The sequence below is a fragment of the Mus musculus genome, chromosome 13, assembly GCF_000001635.26.
Source record: "Mus musculus strain C57BL/6J chromosome 13, GRCm38.p6 C57BL/6J".
Classification (NCBI taxonomy): Eukaryota; Metazoa; Chordata; class Mammalia; order Rodentia; family Muridae; genus Mus; species Mus musculus.
Window position 1 is genome coordinate 78,227,055 of NC_000079.6, and position 24,141 is coordinate 78,251,195.

A 24,141-nucleotide genomic window follows, 5' to 3' on the forward strand; every position below is an offset into this window, starting at 1 on the left:
AGCTGGGCCTGCAGGGACATGGGGCAAGGTTGTCCTGGTGGTGGCTCAAGCCTTCCAGCAGGCAAAGGATAGGCTCTATTTATAAGCTCCTTTATCAGCTAACTGTGCACCCATACTTGTTGCATCCATTGAGCCTTTAGTTATCCTTCTCTCTGCCACAGACCCCACTCCATTCTACCACTTTTTTTTTTAAATCCTAAGTTTTTCTTTCCTGTGTCCTATATCTTGACCTTCAGGGAGTAAAAGAAGTTTTGCCAAAAACGTATATTTTCTTTCTCATGCTCTAAAAGTCATGCATACTTAATGGTCCAAACAACAGAGATGATTTTTTATTCTCAGTCTTGAAGGCTAGCAGCACAGTCAGGGTGTCAGCAGGTTGGGGCATTCACAGGCTGTGAGGGAGAATTTGTTCTTGTCTGCGGTCCTTCCTGGAGGCTGTTTGGCAATCTTTGGTGTGCTACTTTGGTCTCTTCCTTCATCTTCATGTGCTTTAGTATTTGTTTGTTTCTATGTCCATGTTTCATTATTTTTAAGCATGTAAGTGATATTGGACCAGAATTCACTCTAATGACTTCATTTGATTTTGATTATTTGTAAAAACTCGATTTTCAGATAAGGTCACAATCACAGGTACTAGTGGTTAGGACATCATCTGAGAGAATAAAAAGTATTCCATTAACAATAGTTAATGTTTCTGAGGTAGTATATTAGAAAGTTCTTTAGTTGTGGTTTTATATATAAATTTGAAGTTTATGAAAATATTGGGCCAATTATGAGTGTATGCCAATAGATGAGTCATATATAAATATTTGTTTATGAGACAGGACTCGTTTATTCTTACAAAAATATATACATACATAGTTTAAAGGAAGAATTTCCTTCTGGACAGACAATTCCCCCCAAGATCCAGAGCATAACCAAAGCCCTAACACCACATATGATGATTCATTTATGAATTCTTGGCTGTTGTTGTCAAAGAGACTTCCAAAACATTTTAGGTTATTTCTGTTGTCCCTGGTTACCCTCAAAGGCAGAAAGTAAATCCCCATTGCTGAAGACATCAAGCATTTCCGACATAGGAACAGAGGATTCACACTGTATGAAACCTGAAAGTGTTTCCCAAGCTTGCATAGTATCAGAAAGTGTCACACATGCTTCCAAAGGAGGAAAGAACTGCCAGTCCTGCCCAGACCCAGCTGTGCATCTTATGCACTATAACAATGACCAGAATGGCATGCATTACTTTAAGGGTACAGTAGTGATACATATACCTTGTTGGTAAGCAACAGTTCTCTAATTGAACTTAAGACCCACTCAATAAGAGGGAAACCTAAACAGCTACCCTGAGGTAGTGAAATTATGGGTCTTAGAGAAGAATCTACAACTGCCACTAAATCAGCATTATCCCTAAGTGCTCTATAAATATTTGTCCTTTTACCCACAGATAAGTGAAAGTCTCACCCCTCATCATGGAAACGTCTCTTTCCCTTGACAGACGGAGATGATTACAGAAAACCAGAAGTAATCAAAATACAGAGTTGTGGCATTTAACTGTAATTGATACACCTACAATATAACTCCTGCATTTAGTATTTGTACTGTATCTCTAATCAGAAAATCATGACACATAGCTCTAATAAGCAGAGATAGACATTATTAATATTTCTAAATCATCATATAATACTTGTTTAAGTTCTTGACATACTTTTCATTGAAGATTATGCCACAACAGTTCTTTAAAATAAGGTAGATTCCATAGTATTCTAAATATGTATCTGAATATGAGACCCATTGTGTAATTAGCTTGATGGTCATTGGTGATGAGTTGGGTCACTGTATTTCCAAGCATCAGTAGGCTAAATCAGCCTTGTATTGTGTGATTGAGCTCCTTGTCATCAGTCTTGTACCTCCTACTTTTAGGCTCTTGCCAGGACATTTTTAATACTCACATTATTCTACTGGCTTAACTTCTTTATGAGGAAAACATTCTAGCTTTTTGGTCTGTTGGGCATTTCCACAATCCTTCTCATGTCTTTCTTATCCCATCTTCTACTTTCCCAAAGCTACCTGATGTTTTCAGATAACAGGGTAGTCTTTTACACTGCCATACCTTCACTCCTTCCTCCACTAAGAAGGCTTTGTGTCTTACTTATTCCTCTTTCCAGCAAGTTTGCCCTCCCTCCCTCCATTCTTCCCTCCCCCTTCCCTTCCTCCTTTCCTTCCTTCCTTTCTTCTTTCTTTCCTTTCTTTTAACTTTGGATTGGTTCTTTATGAATCTCACATCACATATCCCAATCCCACTCATCTCCCCCTCCCTGTACCTGCCTTCCACCCTATACCTTTTTGCCTAGATGTCTTTGCTTGCAAAAGTTCATTGTAATGACTCCTTGGTCTTGTCCAAGGCCTCTGACTTCTGCCATCAATACTGGATCCTCACTGGGACTCCTCTCACATACCCTGTTGTTGCCCATGGAGATTCTGTAGTTTAGAATTTGTAGGACCACCCTGTTCACAGCTCCAGCAGTTCACTGATGTGGTAGATGTTGGGGTGGGCCAATTCAAAGTCCTAGATCTGGTCTTGAGAGGTTCCTAGGCTTGTCAGCCTTCTCGCTGTCATGAACCCACCTCACAGAGATAAGCTTTTCTGTCCTATTCTGACTGGCCTATCCAATGTTGTTGTCTGTAAGGGGCAGTGCCAGCTCTCCAGCTCTCATGTCCTTAGGAATAGCTAATCTACACCCACACTGTCAGGGATAACTCTTTTGTGCTGCTCAGGTGAGGTGCTGGGCCTGCTCTCCCAATTGCTGCAGCAGATTCAGCTCACCTTCAATCCTGGCAACAAGGGCCAACTCTTTCCTGTTGCCCAGGTGAGGTTGCAGGGCTTGTTTTCCTGCTCTCATGACCCCAGGGCCAGCTCTTCTGCTTGCTGTAGGTAGCAAGGAGTGAGGGTTGTAGAGGACATCTCTCCCTCACCCATGCCGCTACATGACAGACAAGTTTTGGGGCCTGTTTTCTAGAGTGCTGCAGTAGCTGAGGGGCAGGGATAGCTCTCCTGATCTGATGACTTTGGGGCCAGCTCTTCTGCCTGCTGTAGGTAGCAAGGAGCACGAGGGGAGAATATCTCCCTTGTCCATGTCACTGCATATCAGACAAATGGTAGAGCCATCTTTTTTGCTCTCCTCATACCAGGGTTAGCTCTACTGTATTACCCAGTAGCCTGCTCTACAGAGTGAGTTCCAGGACAGCCAGGACTACACAGAGAAACCCTGTCTTAAAAAAACAAACAAAGAAACAAGCAAAAGAAAAAACAACAACAAAACCCAATTTTATTGATTTTTAGCCATTTAAAAAAAATTATAGGTTCTCCTAAGAGTCACAGGCTTTTGATCAAAAGTTTGTCTTTCTAATGTTCTCCTATGTGATTACATTATAAAGTACATAGAATCATATTGGCTTACTCCAAATGCCAGCTATCTGAAACGTTTTAGAACATATAAATCCAGTCCCCATGACAGTACATTCTACTTCATTAGTTACTAATGTTAGAGAATTGGGATCTGTTCATCTGATCTTTCAATTTTTTTCTGAAACAATTGTTTCAATAATATTGATGCTGCTATTATCCTGAAACTGTGTACTCAGGTACAGGGCCTGTTCTCCTGAGTGTCAGCAAGTACTTTCTTAATATTTATCTCAAATAATATTGTTTCCCTGAACCGTTTATTATAAACCTGACTTCTTTCTTTTAGTGTCTGTAGTATTATATATAAAACACATTTTAGAACTGATTATAGGATAATACAGAGGCCAGGTTTTATATTTTTAACTTCTGCTAGACTTTCATTTTACCACACAAAAAATAACATGTTTAATTTATTATTCAAAAATTTCATACATACATGTATATAATATATTTTGATAATATAGACTTTTGTTTAGAGCTTAGCCATATATTGTAGAAATTGAAAATCAAAATGAAAAACCATCTTCAGAGTTTGTAGCCTTATAGAGAACTCCCAGTTTCAGTCATTTGAAGGATGATAGAGGGACATTATGAAGACTTTGTTGATAAAGAGAATATACCAAAATACTTTTAAACATGCAATTATGACTGACCATGTTTTTGCAGTGCTTTAAAGCTAACCGAACTTATTTGTTTGCAGGTGGCCATGGAATGGTGTAGCAGATTGCTGCAGATGGTTTCAATAGTTCTGCTGAATGCTCCTTGTTTGTGCCTGCAAGAGGAACTCAAGGCTTTATGTATGGCCATTGCTGTGACCTAGTGTGATGCTCTACTTTTCCACTGAACTCTGCTTGCTCTAACTGAGGACCTTAGCTATAATTTAGCCTTTTCTTTTTGTAAGTAACTACACATAGTTGAGACAAAATTATTTTGATGTTTAAAAAACAATTTTATTAACCAGGCGGTGGTGGCACACACCTTTAATCCCAGCACTTGGGAGGCAGAGGCAGGCGGATTTCTGAGTACGAGGCCAGCCTGCTCTACAAAGTGAGTTCCAGGACAGCCAGGGCTACACAGAGAAACCCTGTCTTGAAAACAAACAAAGAAACAAACAAACAAGCAAAAGAAAAAGCAACAACAAAAACCAATTTTATTGATTTTTAGCCATTTAAAAAAAATTATAGGTTCTCCTAAGGGTCACAGGCTTTTGATCAAAAGTTTGTCTTTCTAATGTTCTCCTATGTGATTACATTATAAAGTACATAGAATCATATTGGCTTACTCCAAATGCCAACTATCTGAAACGTTTTAGAACATATAAATTCAGTCCCCATGACAGTACATTCTACTTCATTAGTTACTAATGTTAGAGAATTGGGATCTGTTCATCTGATCTTTCAATTTTTTTCTGAAACAATTGTTTCAATAATATTGATGCTGCTGGGCTGGTGAGATGGCTCAGTGGTTAAGAGCACCGACTGCTCTTCCGAAGGTCCCGAGTTCAAATCCCAGCAACCACATGGTGGCTCACAACCATCCTTAACGAAATCTGTTGCCCTCTTTTGGAGTGTCTGAGGACAGCTACAGTGTACTTACATATAATAAATAAATAAATCTTTAAAAAAAAACAAACAAAAAAATATTGATGCTGCTGTTATCCTGAAACTGTGTGCTCCTAGAACTGTGATTTTGAGTTGTATTTTTTACTGCTTCTGAAGGGTTTCTAACAGTTTCACTTGAATATATTGTTCTTTTATATAATACAGAGGCATAATATTAATTCTACTCATAATGTTTTTTAGTAATGTCTACTCCTCTTTCCAACCCTCATGAAAAAAATTCCTTTTTTATTAGATATTTTCTTGATTTACATTTCAAATGTTATCCCCTTTCCTGGTTTCCCCTCCAAAACCCCCCTATCTCCTCTCTCCTCCTCCCTGCTCACCAACCCATCCACTCCCACTTCCTGGTCCTGACATTTCCCTATACTGGGGCACAGGATTAAGGGCCTTTCTTCCCATTGGTGACCAACAAGGCCATTCTCTGCTACATGTGCAGCTGGAGCCATAAGTCCTACCAAGTGTGCTCTTTGGTTGGTGGTTTAGTCCTAGGGAGCTCTGGGGGTTGCTGGTTAGTTCATATTGTTGTTCCTCCTATGGGGCTGCAAACCCCTTCAACTCCTTGAGTTCTTTCTCTAGCTCCTTACCCTGTGCTCATTCCAATGGTTGGTTGCTGTGGGGAATTGTCTATGCACAGACAGGCTGGTCTCCAGTCGAGCTGAGGTCTGAACCCTGAAGGGAGATAATTCACCTTCATGACACAGTAGGCGTTCCCTCATGCTCTGGCTCCTGCCTAAGTTACTGCGCCCTACAGCCCCCACAAAAGAAGCATGTCTAGAAGTCACATAGTCAATGGTCCAAACCATCCTCTGCTACCAACTGTTGGGAACTAAAAAGGGGCCCTGAGGAAGGAGGGGGAAGGGGAAGACCCACTCTCCACCAGAGTTCCACCTATTCTCTGGTCAGTCAGGTGTGGGAAGGCTACTATCTACCTTCCACTCATCCCTGGATCGCCATCTAAGCCTCTGACCCACTCTTTGGGGGGTGGCAAGGGGCAGCCCTACCTGGGAGCCCCCGGCTACTTTGCTAAAGCCACCGGGGGTTATGAGAGAGAGGGATGAGGGAAGAGAGGTTCCCAACACTGGTGAGAGTGAGTGCAATAGATTTTGATGAGCAGAGGCTCTCTATGGTTTTAGAGCTTTATTGTAGAAAGGCAATGGGAAAGAGAGAAGGTAGGGGAGAGAGAGAGAGAGAGAGAGAGAGAGAGAGAGAGAGGGCTAGAGAGAAAGAGAGTAAGAGGGAGAGAGGAGAGGAGAGGAGAAGACAAAGAGAGGAGGAAGGAGAGAAGACAGAGAAGAGAGAGAGGTGAGAGTTAGGGATAAGAAGCAAGAGAGTAAGAAGTAAGAGCATAAGAGAGTGAGGTGGGGGCCTAACAGCTCCTTTTATGGTCTTTACTGTTGCTAGGTAACTGGGGAGAAGTTTAGCCTGAAGGTCAGAAGCTTGGGCCATTGCCTACATGACTTCTAGCCATCCTTCTCTGTGGGGACTGTGAGGGGCGGTAACTTAGGCAGGAGCCAGAGTTCCAGGAGCATGAGGGAATGCCTACTGTGTCATGAAGGTGAATTATCATCCTTTGGGGTTCATACCTCAGCTCGACTGGAGACCAGCCTGTCTTTGCATAGCCCAATTCCCCACAGGTTGTGACCATCTACCTCTGTATTTGTCAGACACCGGTAGAGCCTCTCAGGAGACAGCTATAACAGGCTTCTGTCAGCAAGCTCTTGTTAGCATCCACAATAGTGTCTGGGTTTGGTGATTGTATATGGGATGGATCCCCAGGTGGGGCAGTCTCTGGATTGTCATACCTTCAGTCATTGCTCCACACTTTGTTTCTGTAACTCCTTCCATGGGTACTTTGTTCTCCCTTCTAAGAAGGACTGATGTATCCACACTTTGGTCTTTCTTCTTGCTGAGTTTCATGTGGAAACCAGAAAAATTCTATTTCAAGAATTGGTAGGAACACATTATTACACAACTTCTTTACTAAGGAGAGTGAATAAGTAGCTAAAAATTAAAGTACTTTTTCTGCATGAAAAGTGGGAATATTTTTCAGAATTCTGGGAAATGTCAAAGTAATTTTGGTTGTAGTCATATTGCATTTAATGCTATTGAGAATATTGCTAACATTAACAAAAATATTCTGTAATTTCCACAGTTATTGCTATTGGTGACAAGGGATGTGAGTTGGCTTGCATCCATGCTTTGAGCATCACCATTAGACACATCTGGTTCCACATGTCAGAAACAATCTTTCCTTTAAGACAGTTGAGAAAATTTTCAGTTGGGGGTAGTGGTTAGGGTTGATTATTCTATATTTTAATCAATGATATTTTAGAGTATAACAAATGTTCCAGAGTAAACACAAGTGTAAAATTTTATGTATAAGACAATTTTTAAACATTTCTTTGATTTTTAAAAAAGTTTATCAGAATATAGTGGTTTGGAACCAAAGGAAAATTTTATTCTATAATAATCATTTTATCTTTTTGTTTTTCCCTGTGACATTGGCAACATCCACTTTACAGATATTAAGCTGTTGTTGAGGAAGGAGCTTTGGCAATAGAAGAAACCAAGCAGCAGGTTAATTTCCACTGTTGACACAACTGGAAACGGATCCCTACTTTATGCATTGGAGATGCTATGAAGACTACTCTGTCTGATGTTTCCCTATTGGGATAGTGAAGTATGATGCTTCATTGGTTGAGTGTATGCAATCAAAGTAAGAGTGAAAAAGGAAGATCTGAGGAGTGGGCAGATGCCTGCCGGGTAAACTATTTGTGGCATAAACTTGAGGACCCCACAGGAAAGCCAGATGTTGTCATGTGCTTCAAACCACAATTCTGCTATTGAATGGGGGATTACTGGTCAGTGACTAGCCAAAATGGTGAGCTTCATGTGCTGAGAGAACTACCTATCTCAAAAAAATAAGGTGAAAGGGCTAGAGAGGTGGCAAAGTAGCACTGACTGATCTCTCAGAGGAGAACGTGGATTCAACTCCTAGCACCCACATAGCAGCCAACAACCATCTGTAACTCCAGTCTCAGGGGATTTAGTGCCTTCTTATATCCTCAGTGAACACTGCACATATATTGTGCATAGACATACATTCAGTCAAACAAACACTCAGACACATAAAAATAAATGAAATCTCAAAATATTTTAAAAAGATAATGTGGAGGGTGATTGAGGCCTTATATTAATCTTTAGACTTTACAAAATGAGTTTTACACACACACACACACACAGAAAACACACAAACACACTATATGTACACACACATATATACACTGACACACACACTTGAAAAATTGTTATTGCTTAAAATTTTTTTGATAACTTGTCTCAGAATTTTTATTATTGATTTTATTATAATATTAATTTTTAGTCTACAGTAAATCTTTATGCTGGAACTAGACTTCAGGATTATTATAAGATATATTTAATGTATAAATTTGAGTTCATAATTGTGAGAATAATTCTTTTATGGTTGTGGTAATAAAGTATCATTATCTTCTTAGATCTAATGTAAGATTCAAACTCTGACCCACTAACTTCCAAGTCCCTTCTTAAAAGTGCTGTATTAAACTGCATGAAGCTTTTTTTCCCTTTTTTCTTTTTCAAGTCAGGGTTATTTTGTGTAGTCCTAATTGTCCCGGAACAATGGTTGCCTGTGAGCCCCAGCATCTGTAATAGTCAGGATCTGGCAGAGCCTCTCAGGAGACACTGTATCAGGCTCCTGTCAGCAAGCACTTCTTGGCATCAGAAATAGTGTCTCGGTTTGGTGTTTGCATATGGGATGGATCCCCAGGTGAGGCAGCCTCTGGAAGGTCTTTTCTTTCAGTCTCTGCTCCACTTTTTGTCCCTGTATTTCCCTCAGAAAGGAGCAATTCTGGGTTAAAATTTTTGAGATGGGTGGGTGGTCCCATCCCTCAAGTGGGATGCCATGCCTAACCTCGAGATATGGTCTCAACAGGTTTTCATTCCCCTTTGTGGGGCATTTCAGCTAATGTCATCCCCATGGGGTCCTGGGAGGCTCTTGCTTTCCTGGCATTTGGGACTTTCTGGTTGCTACCCCCAGTTCTGTGAGGAGAGGGTGTGGCAGTAGTCCCAATATGGCGCCTGGGACTGTGACTAAGTCTTATGACTTGCACCTGACTTCCTCATACACCTGAAAATAAGCCATGACCATCGTGAGAACTGTGCAGGTGCACCATGATGCTGGCGGTGTAAACAAGTCCATATTTGGTGGAGATGTGCCCCTGCCGCCCTAATTGGCTGAAGCCACGTGCCTGGTGAGGTGACATGGCCTGCCGTGAGTGGATGGGGGCTGAGAGTATATAAGAGTGAGAGGCCTGGGGTTCAGGGGGGAAGAGATGAAGAGGGAGAGAGATGAAGACTGAAGATTGCTGAATAAACTACTGTTAGAAGAACTGGTGGTCGTGTTGTTCTTGCTGGTAGAGAGTAGATGCAACAAATGGTGGCCCATATGGGGAACCAATTCCCCCACCAATGAGTTCAGAACTTTCAGCAGTCAGTGTTTGCTGGCAGGGTAAGTTCACGGTAAGTGAAACTTATGACCCCAGGAGTTTGGGAAGGACCTCAGATAAAACAGAGGCAAGTTTATACTTGCTAGGAAGCAGGCATAAAGTAAAAGTGAATTGGGAAGGACCTGGGGTAAAACAGAGGCGAATATAAAGTTGCCAGGAAACAGGAACAAAGTAAAAGTGAAACAATGGGAGCTTCCTCATTGCGTCCTATTTCTTCAGCTCTTCAGGAGCTCCTTAAGTGTAAAGGTTTAAAAATTCAAAGAAAAACCATAGAAAAGTTTCTTGATGAGTGCGATACCGTTGCGCCTTGGTTCGCTGTCTCAGGCAACCTCACAGTCGCTTGCTGGGAGGAGCTAGGTAGGAACTTAGATGTTGCCTGGGAGCAGGGGATCTTGGAGGGAGGCATGAAGGCAGTGTGGAGGATAGTAAGGAGCTGTTTGGATGATGAATGCTGTTGCAGGGTGCTAGAAGCTAGCCAGTAAATTCTGGAACAGTTAAAAGAGGAGAGGTCGTTACAATCTGAGAAGGACGAGACATCGTCGAGCAGCTCAGAAAGTGAAACAGAAGAGGAATTATAGCGATTGGCAAAGAGACTGGAAAAACACCAAATTGTACCCTGACTTGACTAAGCAAAAAGGGGAGAAGTCGAAGGAAGAGGGAAGTAAGACTGAGAAAGGAGACACAGTGTTATCAGGTGGACGGAAAGGACAAAAGAGCCGAGGCAGAGGAGGAAGGCGAATTAGCTTCTGCGCCTCCTCCCTATGCCTCCTCAGCAGTCACCTATGGGCGGACCTTCTGTCCGGAGGTTTGGAGAGAGGTTAGATTCTCCTTGCTGGGATGTCCTATTTTCACCGACCAAGCAGGGCAGAGATAACATGAGCCTCTAGATTTCACAGTGATCAGGAATTTGGCTGAGTCCGTGCGGACGTATGGCCTAACTGCCTCCTATACTGTGGCTCAAGTAGAGGCCTTGAATAGACACTGCATGACACCATCCGATTGGACAGGCTTGGTGAAGGCTTGCCTTTCACCTGGGCAGTATTTAGATTGGAAAGCCTTCCTTATTGAATTTGCAAATGAGCAGGCAGCGGCTAATGCTGCTGCAGGAAATCCTGCATGGGACAGGATATGCTGCTTGGCCAAGGTCGCTTTGCACAACAACAGACAGGATATCCAGTGCAGGTGTTTGAGCAGGTGAATCAGATTGCCATAAGGGCGTGGAATGGCTGCGCAGCAGTGGATAGACATATTCAAAGAGTGCCTGGCCTACAAGGATATGCCAGGTGGAAAGATGTGCTTACAGGCATATGGAAAGGACCAGATCTGGTGTTGACGTGGGCGAGAGGGTCTGTTTGTGTGTTTCCACAGGACCAGACAGAACCCCTTTGGGTGCCGGAGAGGTTGGTGAGACGCTGCAAGAATAAGGCTCCTGATCCAATTGCTCCTGTGGATGTGGTGGATGATCCCACGAGCACAAACGATGGAGCCGAGATGGGGAATCCTTTCAGTGTTCCTGAAGTCAATGCCAGTTCTACATAATGCTCAAGTTTTTCTGCACTTTTTTTTCTTCTTCTAACAGCAGTTTATTCAGCAATCTTCAGTCTTCATCTCTCTTCTTCTTCATCTCTCCCCCTGAACCCCGGGCCTCTCTTATATACTCTCAGCCCCCATCCACTCACGGCAGGCCATGTCACCCCACCAGGCACGTGGCTTCAGCCAATCAGGGTGGCAGGGGCTCGTCTCCACCAAATATGGACTTGTTTACACCGCCAGCATCATGGTGCACCTGCGCAGTTCTCACGATGGTCATGGCTTATTTTCAGGTGTATGAGGAAGTCAGGTGCAAGTCATAAGACTTAGCTGCAGTCCCGGGCACCATCTTGGGACTGCTGCCACACCCACTCCTCACACAGTTCCCCATCACCCATTGCTATACAATTTCCTGACCCTCTGTACATCTCCTTTATCTCCTCCCAAACCTGATTCTTCCCTTCCCTCCCTCTATTCCCTTCCCTTCCGCCTGTTCTCTTCCTCGAAAGTCTCTCCCACTCTCTACTTCCCTTGATTATTTTGTTACCCCTTCTAAGTAGGATTGAAGCATCCACTCTTTGCTTGTCCTTCCTCTTGAGCTTCATGTGGTCTAAGAGTTGTATAGTGGGTATTACAGCCACTTTGCCTAATATCCACTTATCAGTGAGTACATACCATGTGTGGTATTTTGTGACTGAGTTGCCTCATACAGGATGATATTTTCTAGATCCATCCACTTGCCTGTGAATTTCATGTAGTCATTGTTTCTAATAGCGGAGTATTATTCCATTGTGTAAATGTACCACATTTCTGTATCCATTCTTCTATTGAGGGACATCTGGGTTCTTTCCTGTTTCTGGCTATTATAAATAAGGCTGTTATGAACATAGTGGAGTATATATCCTTATTACATGTTGGAGCATCTTCTGGGTATATGCCCAGGAGTGGTATAGCTGGATCCTCAGGTCATACTATGTCCAATTTTCTGAGGACCTGCCAAACTGATTTCCAGGGTGGTTATAACAGCTTGCAATCCCACCAGCAATGGAAGAGTGTTCTTCTTTCTCCATATTCTTGCCAATATCTGCTGTCACCTGAGTTTTTGATCTTAGCAATTCTGACTGGTGTGCAGTGGAATCTCAGGGTTGTTTTGATTTTCATTTCCCTGAAGACTAAGGATGTTGAACATTTCTGTAGGTGCTTCTTGGCCATTCGAGTTTCCTCAGTTGAGAATTCTGTTTTGCTCTGTTTTCCATTTTTTCATGGGGTTATTTGTTTCTTTGGAGTCCAACTTCTTGAGTTCTTTGTATATATTGGATATTAGCCCTCTAGGATGTAGGATTGGTAAAGATCTTTTACCAATCTGTTGGTGGCCGTTTTGTCCTATTGACAGTGTTCTTTGCCTTACAGAAGCAATTTTATGAGGTCCCATTTGTCTATTTTTGATCTTAGAGCATAAGCCATTGGTGTCCTGTTCAGGAAAATTTCCCCTGTGCCCATGGGTTCAAGGCTTTTCTGCACTTTCTGTTCTATTAGACTCAGTGTAACTGGCTTTAAGTGGAGGTCCTTGATCCACTTGGACTTGAGCTTTGTACATAGAGATAAGAATAGTTCAAATTGCATCCTTCTACATGTTGACCATCAGTTGAACCAGAACCATTTGTTGAAAATGCTGCCTTTTCCCACTGGATGGTTTTAGCTCCTTTGTCAAAGATCAAATGACCTTAGGTGTGTGAGTTCATTTCCGGGTCTTCAATTCTACTCCATTGATTTACCTGTCTGTTATTGTACCAGTACCATGCTGTTTTTTTAATCACAATTTCTCTGTAGTACAGCCTGAGGTCAGGGATAGTAATTTGTATCTCTTTGTCCTCCCTTTGTTGTGTAATTGCTCTGGCTAGGACTTTGAGTACTATATTGAATAGGTAGGGAGACAACAGGGAGCCTTGTCTAGTTCCTGATTTTAGTGGTATTGCTTCAAGTTTCTCTCCATATAGTTTTATGTTGGCTACAGGTTTGCTGTATATTTCTTTTACTAGGTTTAGGTATGGGCACTTAATTCCTGATCTTTGAAAGACTTTTATCATGAATGAATGTTGGATTTTTTTTCAAATGCTTTCTCAGCATCTAATGAAATGATCATATGATTTTTTTCTTTGAGTTTATTTATACAGTGGATTATGTTGATGGATTTCTGTATATTGAACCATCACTGCATACCTGGGATGAAGCCTACTTGATCATGATGGATGATCATTTTGTTACGTTCTTGGATTTGGCTTGTGAGAATTCTATTGAGTATTTTTGCTTTGATATCCATAAGGGAAATTGGTCTGAAGTTCTCTTTCTTTGTTGGGTCTTTATGTGGTTTCAGTATCAGAGTAATTGTGGCTTTATATAATGAATTGGGTAGAGTACCTTTTGTTTCTATTTTGTGGAATAGTTTTAGGAGTATAGGTATTAGGTCTTCTTTGAAGACTTGATAGATCTCTGCACTAAACCCATCTGGTCTGGGCTGTTTTTGGGTGAGTGACATTTAATGACTTCTGCTACTTCTTTAGTTTTTTTTGTTTTTGTTTTTGTTTTTGTTTTTGTTTTTTTTGATCCTGGTTTAACTTTGGTATCTGATTATATCTAGAAAATTGTCCTTTTCATCCAGATTTTCCAGTTTTGTTGAGTATAGACTTTTGTAGTAGGATCTGATGATTTTTTTTTGGATTTCCTAGGTTTGTGCTGTTATGTCTCCCTTTTCATTTCTGATTTTATTAATTTGAATAATGTCTTTGTGCCTCTGGTTAGTCTGGCTCAGGATTTATCTATCTTGTAGTTTTTGTCAAAGAACCAGGTCTTGTTTTTTTTTTTTTTTTTTTTTTTTTTTTTGATTCTTTGTATAGTTCTTTTTGTTTCTATTTGGTCGATTTCAATCCTTAATTAGATTATTTTCTGCTTTCTACTTCTCTTGGGTGTATTTGCTTCTTTTTGTTCTAGACTTTCATGTGTACTGTCAAGCTGCTTTTGTGTGCTCCCCCCCCCCCCAGTTTCTTTTGGAGGCACTCAGATCTATAAGTTTTCCTCTTAGCACTGCTTTTGTTGTGTTTCATAAGTTCTGGTATGATGTGTCTTTATTTTCATTAAATTCTAAAAAGTCTTTAATTTCTTTCTTTATTTCTTCCTTGATCAAGATATCATTGAGTAGAGCATTTCTCAGCTTCCATGAGCATGTGAGCTGGTTTTTTTTTTTTTTTTTTTTGTTGTTGTTGTTGTTATTGAAGACCAGCCTTAGTCCTTGCTGATATGATAGGATGCGTGGGATTAATGTCAATCTTCTTTTATCTGTTGTTTTGTATCAGTTTTGAGATGGTACTATGAGGTGCTGAGAAGGAGGTATTTTTGTTTTAGGATGAAATGTTCTATAGATATCTGTTGAATCTATTTGATTTATAACTTCTGTTAGTTTCACTGTGTTTCTGTTCATTTTGTGTTTCCATGATCTTTCCGTTGCTGAGAGTGGGGAGTTGAAGTCTCTCACTATTATTGTGTGTGGTGTAATGTGTGCTTAGGATTTAATAAAGTTTCTTTTATGTATGTGAGTACCCTTTCATTTGGAGCTTAGATGTTCAGAATTGAGAGTTCATCTTGTTAGAGTTTTCCTTTGATGAGTATGAAGTATCCTTCCGTATCCCTTTTGATAACTTTAGGCTGAAGTCAATTTTATCCTCTATTACAATGGCTACTCCAGATTGTTTCTTGGGATCGTTTGCTTGGAAAATTATTTTCCAGCCTTGAACTCTGAGGTAGTTTCTGTCATTGTCACTGAGGTAGGTTTCCTGTATGCAGCAAAATTCTAGGTCTTGTTTACATATCCAGTTTGCTAGTCTATGTGTTTTTATTAGAGAATTGAATCCACTGATGTTAAGAGATAGTAAATAAAAGTGGTGGTTGCTTTCTGTTATTTTTGTTGTTAGAGGTGGAATTATGTTTTTGTGATTATCTTCTTTTTAGTTTTTTGAAAGAACATTACTTTCTTGCTTTTTCTAGGAGGTAGTTTCCCATCTTGCGTTCGAGTTTTCCTTCAATTATCCTATGTAGGGCTGGATTTGTTGAAAGCTTTTAGGTAAATTTGTTTTTGTCATGAAATATCTTGGTTTCTCCATCTATGGTAATTGAGAGTTTTGCTGGGTATAGTAGCCTAGGTTGATAATTGTCTTCTCTTAGCATCTGTATGACATCTGCCCAGGATCTTCTGTCTTTCATATTCTCTGGTGACCACTCTGTTGCAGTCCTGACAGTTTTGCTTTTATATGTTAGTTGACATTTCCCCCTTTCTGCTTTTAATATTCTTTCTTTGTTTTGATTAGTATGTGACAGGAGAAATTTTTCTGGTCCAGTCTATTTGGAGTTCTATAGGTGTCTTGTATCTTCACAGGCATTTCTTTTTGTAGGTTAGGACAGTTTTCTTCTATCATTTTGTTGAAGATATTTACTGACCCTTTATGCTGCAAATCTTGGCTCTCTTCTATACCTATTATCCTTAGGTTTGGTCTTCTCATTGTATCCGGGATTTCCTGTTTGTTTTGGGTTAGGAGCTTTTTGCATTTTGCATTTTATTTGGCTGTTGTGTCAATGTTTTCTATGGTGTCTTCTATACCTGAGGTTCTCTCTACTATCTGTTGTATTCTGTTGGTCATGCTTGCATCTATGACTCTTGACCTCTTTCCTAGGTTTTCCGTCTCCATGGTTGTCCATGGATTTCTTTATTGTTTCTATTTCCATTTTTAGATCCTGGATGGTTTTGTTCAATTCCTTCACATTTTTGTTTTGTTTTCCTGTAATTCTTTAGGGAACTTTTGTGTTTCCACTGTAACAGCTTCTACGTATTTATCTGTATTCTCCTGTATTTCTTTAAGGGACTAATTCATACCTTTCTCCTTTATCAGCATCATGAGATGTGATTTTAACTCAGGGTTTTGCTTTTCTAGTGTGTTGGGTTATCCAGGACTTGCTGTGGTGGGAGAACTAGTTTCTGATGATGCCAAGTAATCATTGGTTTCTGCTGCTTTTGTTCTTGCCCTTGCCTCTCACCATCTCATTATCTCTGGTATTTGCTGCTCTTAATGTCTCTGAGCCTGTGTGTCAGTATTTCGGTGAGATCAGTTCTTTTCTGGAGGAATTTGGCTGTGGAGAGCTGGGACACAGGTTCAGCTCCAGACACAGATGTAAACAGGAAGGATCCTGTCCCTGGCTGTTCCTTGGTTCCTTTTCCTCAGGGCTCCAGGTGGGTCCTTCGGAGAAGAAGTGTGGTCCTACCTGTGCTTACAGGTGTGTCAGCACTGCTGGGAGATCAGCTCCTTCCAGGCAGAATCTGGATATGGAGAGCTGTGGCACAGGGTCAGCCCTGGAGCACAGGGTCAGCCCTGGGGCACAGGGTCAGCCCTGGGGCACAGATGGAAACCAGAATGATTGGGTCTCTGGCTGTTCCTTGGTTCCTGTGTCCTGATGTCTTTGGATGGGTCCCTCTTGGGCCAGGTATGTGAACAGAAGTGGTGGTCTTACCTGTGTTCTCAGGTGTGTTAGCACTCCTTGGAATCCTGCTCTCCCCTGTCAGGATCTAGGTATGGAGATCTGTGGCACAGGGTCAGCTCCAGGAGCAGATGGAAACCAGAAGGCTGTTGGTGAGATTTTATGTGTGTTGCTTTTGACATCACTGGAAGACACAATCACACAGCAAACTTTCTCATCTTATGACACTTATAATCTTTTTTTATAATAGATGTTTTCTTCATTTTCATTTCAAATGCTATCCCCATTCCTAGTTTCCTCTCCAAAAATCCCCTACACCCTCCCATCTCCCCCTGCTCCCCAAACCACCCAGTTCCACATCCTGGCCCTGGCATTCCCCTATATTGGGGCATAGAATCTTCCTAAGACAAAGGGCCTCTCCTCCCATTAATGGCTGACTAGGCCATCCTATGCTACATGTGCAGCTAGTGACATGAGCTCTGGAGGTACTGGTTAGTTCATATTGTTGTTCCTCCTATAGGACTGCAGATCCCTTCAGCTCCTTAGGTACTTTCTCTAGCTCCTTCATTGGGGACCCTGTGTTCTACCCAATAGATGACTGTGAGCATCCAGTTCTGGGATCCACTATGAGGCACTGGCATTGCCTCACAGGAGACAGCTATATCAGGGCCTGTCAGCAAAATCTTGTTGGTATATGCAATAGTGTCTGGGTTTGGTGGTTGTTTATGGGATGGATCCCCAGGGGGGCAGTCTCTGGATGGTCCTTCCTTCAGTCTCAGCTCTGAATTTTGTCTCTGTAACTCTGTCCATTTGTATTTTGTTCCCCCTTCCAAGAGGGAAGGAAGTATTCACACTTTGGTCTTCCTTCTTCTTGAGTTTCATATGTTTTGCAAATTGTATCTAGGATATTCTAAGTTTCTGGGCTAATACCCACTTATCAGTGAGTGCATATCATGTGTGTTCTTTTGTGATTTGGTTACCTTACTTAGGATGATATCCTCCAGATCCATCCATTTGCCTGCGAATTTCATAAATTCATTCTTTTTAATAGCTGACTAGTACTCCATTGTGTAAATGTACCACATTTTCTGTATCCATTTCTCTGTTGAGGGACATTTGGGTTCTTTCCAGCTTCTGGCTACTATAAATAAGGCTGCTGTGAACATAGTGGAGCAGGTGTCCTTATTACAAGCTGGAATATCTTCTGGGTATATGCCCAGGAGACACTTACAATCTTTAGTCTCTCTCTTCCACAATGATCCCCGAGTCTTAGGTCAGGAGTTGTTGTATAGATATAGTCACTGCGACTGGGTTTTTCAGCTCTGCATTTGATTGGTTGTGGCTTTCTGTAGTGATCTCCATCTGTTGAAAAGAGAAGTATATATAAGTGACCCTAAAAATTCCACTAGAGAACTCCTAAGCCTGATTAACAGTTTCAATGAAGTAGCTGGATATAAAATTAAACAAGTCAATGGCCTTTCTGTACACAAAGGATAAACAGGCTGAGAAAGAAATTAGGGAAACAACACCTTTCTCAATAGTCACAAATAATATAAAATACCTTGGTGTGACTCTAAGGAAGTGAAAGATCTGCATGATAAGAACTTCAAGTCTCTGAAGAAAGAAATTAAAGAAGATCTCAGAAGATGGAAAGATCTCCCATGCTCATGGATTGGCAGGATCAACATTGTAAAAATGGCTATCTTGCCAAAAGCAATTTACAGATTCAATGCAATCCCCATCAAAATTCCAACTCAATTCTTCAATGAATTAGAAAGGGCAATCTGCAAATTTATCTGGAATAACAAAAAACCTAGGATAGCAAAAACTCTTCTCAAGGATAAAAGAACTTCTGGTGGAATCACCATGCCTGACCTAAAGCTGTACTACAGAGCAATTGTGATAAAAGCTGCATGGTACTGGTATAGCAACAGACAAGTAGACCAGTGGAATAGAATTGAAGACCCAGAAATGAACCCACACACCTATGGTCACTTGATCTTTGACAAGGGAGCAAAAACCATCCAGTGGAAAAACGACAGCATTTCAACAAGTGGTGCTGGCACAACTGGTGGTTATCATGTAGAAGAATGCGAATTGATCCATTCCTTTCTCCTTGTGCTAAGGTCAAATTTAAGTGGTTTAAGGAACTCCACATAAAACCAGAGACGCTGAAACTTATAGAGGAGAAAGTAGGGAAAAGCCTCAAAGATATGGGTACAGGAAAAAAATTCCTAAATAGAACAGCAATGGCTTGTGCTGTAAGATCGACAATAGATAAATGGGACCTCATAAAATTGCAAAGCTTCTGCAAGGCAAAAGACACCATCAATAAGACAAAAAGGGCAGCAACAGATTGAGAAAGTATCTTTGTCCTAAATCTGATAGGGGACTAATATCCAATATATATATATAAAGAACTCAAGAAGGTGGACTCCAGAAAATCAAATAACCCCATTAAAAATGGGGCTCAGAGCCGAACAAAGAATTCTCTCCTGAGGAATACCAAATGGCTGAGAAGCACCTAAAAAAATGTTCAACATCCTTAATCATCAGGGAAATGCAAATCAAAACAACCCTGAGATTCTACCTCATACCAGTCAGAATGGCTAAGATCAAAAATTCAGGTAACAGCAGATGCTGGCGAGGATGTGGAGAAAGAGGAACACTCCTCCATTGTTGGTGGGATTGCAAGCTCGTACAACCACTCTAGAAATCAGTCTGGCGGTTCCTCAGAAAATTGGACATAGTACTACCGGAGGATCCCGCAATACCTCTCCTGAGCATATATCCAGAAGATGTTCCAACTGGTAAGAAGGAAACATGCTCCAGTATGTTCATAGCAGCCTTATTTATAATAGCCAGAAGCTGGAAGGAACCCAGATGCCCCTCAACAGAGAAATGCATACAGAAAATGTGCTACATTTACACAAAGGAGTACTACTCAGCTATTAAAAAGAATGAATTTATGAAATTCCTAGGCAAATGGATGGACCTGGAGGGCATCATCCTGAGTGAGGTAACCCAATCACAAAGGAATTCACACACTATGTACTCACTGATAAGTGGATATTAGCCCAAAAACTTAGAATACTCAAGATATAAGATACAATTTGCTAAACACATGAAACTCAAGAAGAACGAAGACCAAAATGTGGACACTTTGCCCCTTCTTAGAATTGGGAACAAAACACCCATGGAAGGAGTTACAGAGACACAGTTTGGAGCTGAGACGATAGGATGGACCATCTAGAGACTTCCATATAGGGGGATCCATCCCATAATCAGCCTCCAAACACTGACACCATTACATAACACTAGCAAGATTTTGCTGAAAGGACACAGATATAGCTGTCTCTTGTGAGGCTATTCTTGGGCCTAGCAAACACAGAAGTGGATGCTCACAGTCAGCTATTGGATGGAACACAGGGCCCCCATGGAGGAGCTAGAGAAAGTAAACAAGGAGCTGAAGGGATCTGCAACCCTATAGGTGGAACAACAATATGAACTACCCAGTAACCCCCAGAGCTCGTGTCTCTAGCTGCATATGTATCAGAAGATGGCCTTGTCGGCCATCAGTGGAAAGAGAGGCCCATTGGTCTTGCAAACTTTATCTGCCTCAGTACAGGGGAACACCCGGCCAAGAAGTGGGAGTGGGTGGGTGGGGGAGTGGGTGGGGGACTTTTGGGATAGCATTAGAAATGTAAATGACATAAATGCCTATTAAAAAAACAAAATAAAAAAAAAAGAAAAGAAAAGAGAAACTTCCTTCATGAGGGGTGAGAACTGCACTTATCCGTGAGTATAAGAAGAAATATTTAAATGTAGTTAGAGATTTTGCTGGTATAGTAAAGTGCCAGTTGTAAGTTCTCCTTCACAACCCATAACTTTACTTGTGGGTAGTTGGCTAGGTTTCAAATACCAGGCATGTCTTCCCTTGTGTTGAGTGGGTTTTAAGTCCAGTTAGAAAGTTGTAGGTTACCAACAATGTATGTATGGCATTACTGCATCCATAGGGTTATTCTTCCACGCTGATTATTTTTGTGGTGCATAGGCATCAGAGCTGGGTATGAGGAGGACTGTTGTTTTCAGGTCAGTTTCTGCCTGGAATTCTTGAAGTAGAATCTGTATGGTACCTCCTAGGAATATTTAGGAATATCTTGAATATCTGCCCCACTCTTTAAGGAGTAGAACTGGTAATTCTCATGTTTTCTACAGGCTGGCACTAGGGCTCTGGAAAATGTATTTAATATTAGACAGATATATCAGTCATCAATTAAGAAAATGCTCTACAGGCTTGCCTACAGCCAAGTCTTATAGAGGCACATCTCAAGTTGGATTCCTTCCTCTCAGATATCTCTAGCCTCTGTCCAGTGACATAAAATTAGCCAGCATAACCATTGTCAATGAAAAAGTGGAATCTTATGTTTCTGTAAGAGTTATTTTATTGTATTTGTGGCTGTAAAGATTGACTCCTGAGCCTTGCACATGATAGGTTAGTGTTTTACCTGAGATATGGCCTCAGATGTCTGTGATTTCATGACATTAGCCAAAACACCCAACAGTGGAGAGATAGAACTTGAAGAGTCCACCTCTAGTAGATAAATATGGCTCGTAGTAAAGGTATGGGGTCTACCCATACATCTCAAATTTTTTTTTTTAAGATTTATTTATTGATTATATATGTAAGTACACTGTAGCTGTCTTCAGACACTCCAGAAGAGGGCATCAGATTTCATTATGGATGGTTGTGAGCCACCATGTGGTTGCTGGGATTTGAACTCTGGACCTTCGGAAGAGCAGTCGGGTGCTCTTATCCACTGAGCCATCTCACCAGCCCCATCTCAAAATTTTTAATTCAGAATTTTTCCTGACTAAAGGAAATACAGGAACAACAACAACAACAAAAATAAATGGAGCAGAGACTGAAGGAAAAGCCATCCAGGGACTGTCCCACCTTAGGATCCATCCCATCTGCAGATAACCAAATTCTGATAACTAGTGCTGATGTCAAGAAGTGCTTGCAGACAGGAGCCTCGTAGTCTCTGAGAGGATCTGCCAGCACCTAACTAAGACAGATGCAGATACTCAGCCAATCATTGAATTGAGCCTGGAGACCCCAATGGAAAAGTTAGGAGAAGGACTGAAGGAACTGAAGGGGATTTCAACACCATAGGAAGAACAATATCAACTAACCAGACTCCAGGACCTAAACCACCAACCAAAGAGTATACATGGGTATACTGTGGTCCTCCACTACATATGTAGCAGAGGACTGTCTGGCATCAGTGGGAGGGGAGGTGCTTGATCCTGTGGAGGCTTGTTGCTGGAGGAGTGAGCAGGGAGTAAGTAGGTGGGGGACCACCCTCTTAGAGCCAAAGGGGAGGGAAGTGGAGTGTTTGTAGAGGGGAGACCAGGAAGGGGGATATCATTTGAAATGTAAATAAATAAAATAATTTAAAAAATTGTACTATGGCCTTTATTGTTTATAAAATATATAGATCCATTATTTCTGGTCTTTAGTGGTCTTCTGCTATCGGGCCACTGCAGATTGCTCTAGCCTCACTCATGACAGCCTCTTCTTTTCTCATCCAACAGCATGCTTAGTCCTTGCATCCTTGGCAAACTCAGTGGCTCTTGGTCATGGGACAATGACAGTCTGTTTTGCACTCTTGTCTTCAGTCATATTTTTGTTTTGACTCATCTTGTAAGTAGCAGCTTCCCATGTGAGATTCTGTTTTCTTGGAGAATAGCTTCTATCACTGAGTTTTTCCACTTCAGGGCTATGTTGTAGAAATTGTTTATTGTTCTTAGTTGTATGCCTTTTTGTTGCTATACTAGACTTTTTTTAAGGGTAAGTACAAAAGTTACCTGCTTGATGGAATTTTGCATTTCCATTTTTAATGTGATCCATGACACAGGCTGTCTAACAAATAGCTATTGAATTAAAGAATGGTTATTCTCTCTAAGAAAGAAAAGGAAACTTATCAATTGCTGTGATAAAGGCTGTAACATGGCTTTCAACCTGAAACGGGAGTGTGCTTTTCAGTGACTAGTCAGTTATTGTGCCAAGAAGTATTCATGAACCCCAAAAGGCCACCAAGGAGCTAACTTCAATGTTACATTAATTAATTAATTACATTAGGGTCTCTTTATTACAAGCTTGAGTTTGGGCTCTCTGCCAACCCTGACACAGCAGGACAGGAAGGTGGAGCAGCCCCAAGGCTCCATCAGGATAAGGTTTTATAGGGAATGGCAAGCAAACAAGGAGGTTTAGCCAACATATGTGTGCTTTGAAGCAAAACCATGAACAATCACAAATAGTCTGAAAGTACATTTGAAACAATCAGACTAGTCTTTGATTGACTGTTGCTAGGAAGTAGCTAGGGAGTAACTCTGGGGCCAAGGACAAGCAGTGGGGTCTTTCCTAGTACTTGGGTTCAGCCTGGGTTCAGCTATAGGTCAAGTTTCTCTTAAGATGGAGGGTGGTCTCAAGATGGAGTAGGTTTATCCTCCCCACACTCTTTCTCTGATAACTATAAGGCCCAATCATGGAACTTCCTGAAGTTCATAGGCGTTGTTATGGAGTAGCCTTTTTATTATCATAAACTGAATAGTCTCACATCTGTCTATATCAACTTCTATTATTTGTTTCAGTCTATCATAACATTTGTTTTGTCAGGAAGGTTATCTCAGTGTTAGTGCCAGCTATATCTAATCTCATGAGAACATCTAGTAACAGGGCTATGTCTTTATGACTCAGTTAGTTTAAGCCTGGATGTATTGGTGACTGGACTATTATATTTTAGAGGGGGTCAGGGTTGTCATCACTAAGTCCTCATGACATCATTGGGGCTTGGGTAGGGACCTCAACAATGGGAAACAGGAGGGAGTTATGAAGCTGAGTTTATCCCTGCTGGTCTGTTTAGTCTTCAATTGCAAAATGACTCTGTGATTCAAGTTTGTGTGACCTTTAGAGATGTCAGAGTGGTCAGGATGATGGCATAGGGACCTTTGTAACAAGACTCTAATGACCCATGATGGTGTCTCTTTATAAGAACCCAGTCTCTGGGCCACCAGTTCTGGAGGAGGAGCCGTTTGATAGAGAGTATGACGTTTAGGACAAACATATTTATGAGGCCATTGGACACCTTTGAGATAGTCCAGCAATTGGCCATCCTTGAACTCAGTGATGACCTCTGCCTGTATGTTAAGAACAATGGGGGTGGGGTGTGGTAGTATCTGGAACATGATTTTAAAAGAGGTGTATCCCATCTGGTAAGGGGAGTTTCATACCTGGTAGAGAGCAAAGAGATGGAGAGTTATTCAGCCATCCCCAGTCTTTTAGGTCAATTTAGTTAAAGTCTCTTTTAAGATTTTATTTATCTATTTTACCTGTCCTGAACTCTGGGGTCCATATGAACAATAAAGTTTTAGGTTAATCTCTAGAATATTGGCTAGT

The 24,141-nt window shown here is 41.2% G+C and overlaps 1 long non-coding RNA gene across 1 annotated transcript in view; it reads left to right on the top strand.

Moving 5' to 3' along the window:
* A830082K12Rik (RIKEN cDNA A830082K12 gene) overlaps nt 1–9,510 on the top strand; it is a 38,548-nt gene extending 29,038 nt beyond the window's left edge. Inside the window, exons 2-3 of the long non-coding RNA NR_045195.1 lie at nt 4,164–4,359; nt 7,608–9,510. This is a non-coding gene — a long non-coding RNA (RIKEN cDNA A830082K12 gene). The remainder of the gene's footprint in view (nt 1–4,163; nt 4,360–7,607) is intronic.
* Nucleotides 9,511–24,141: the final 14,631 nt, after the last annotated feature.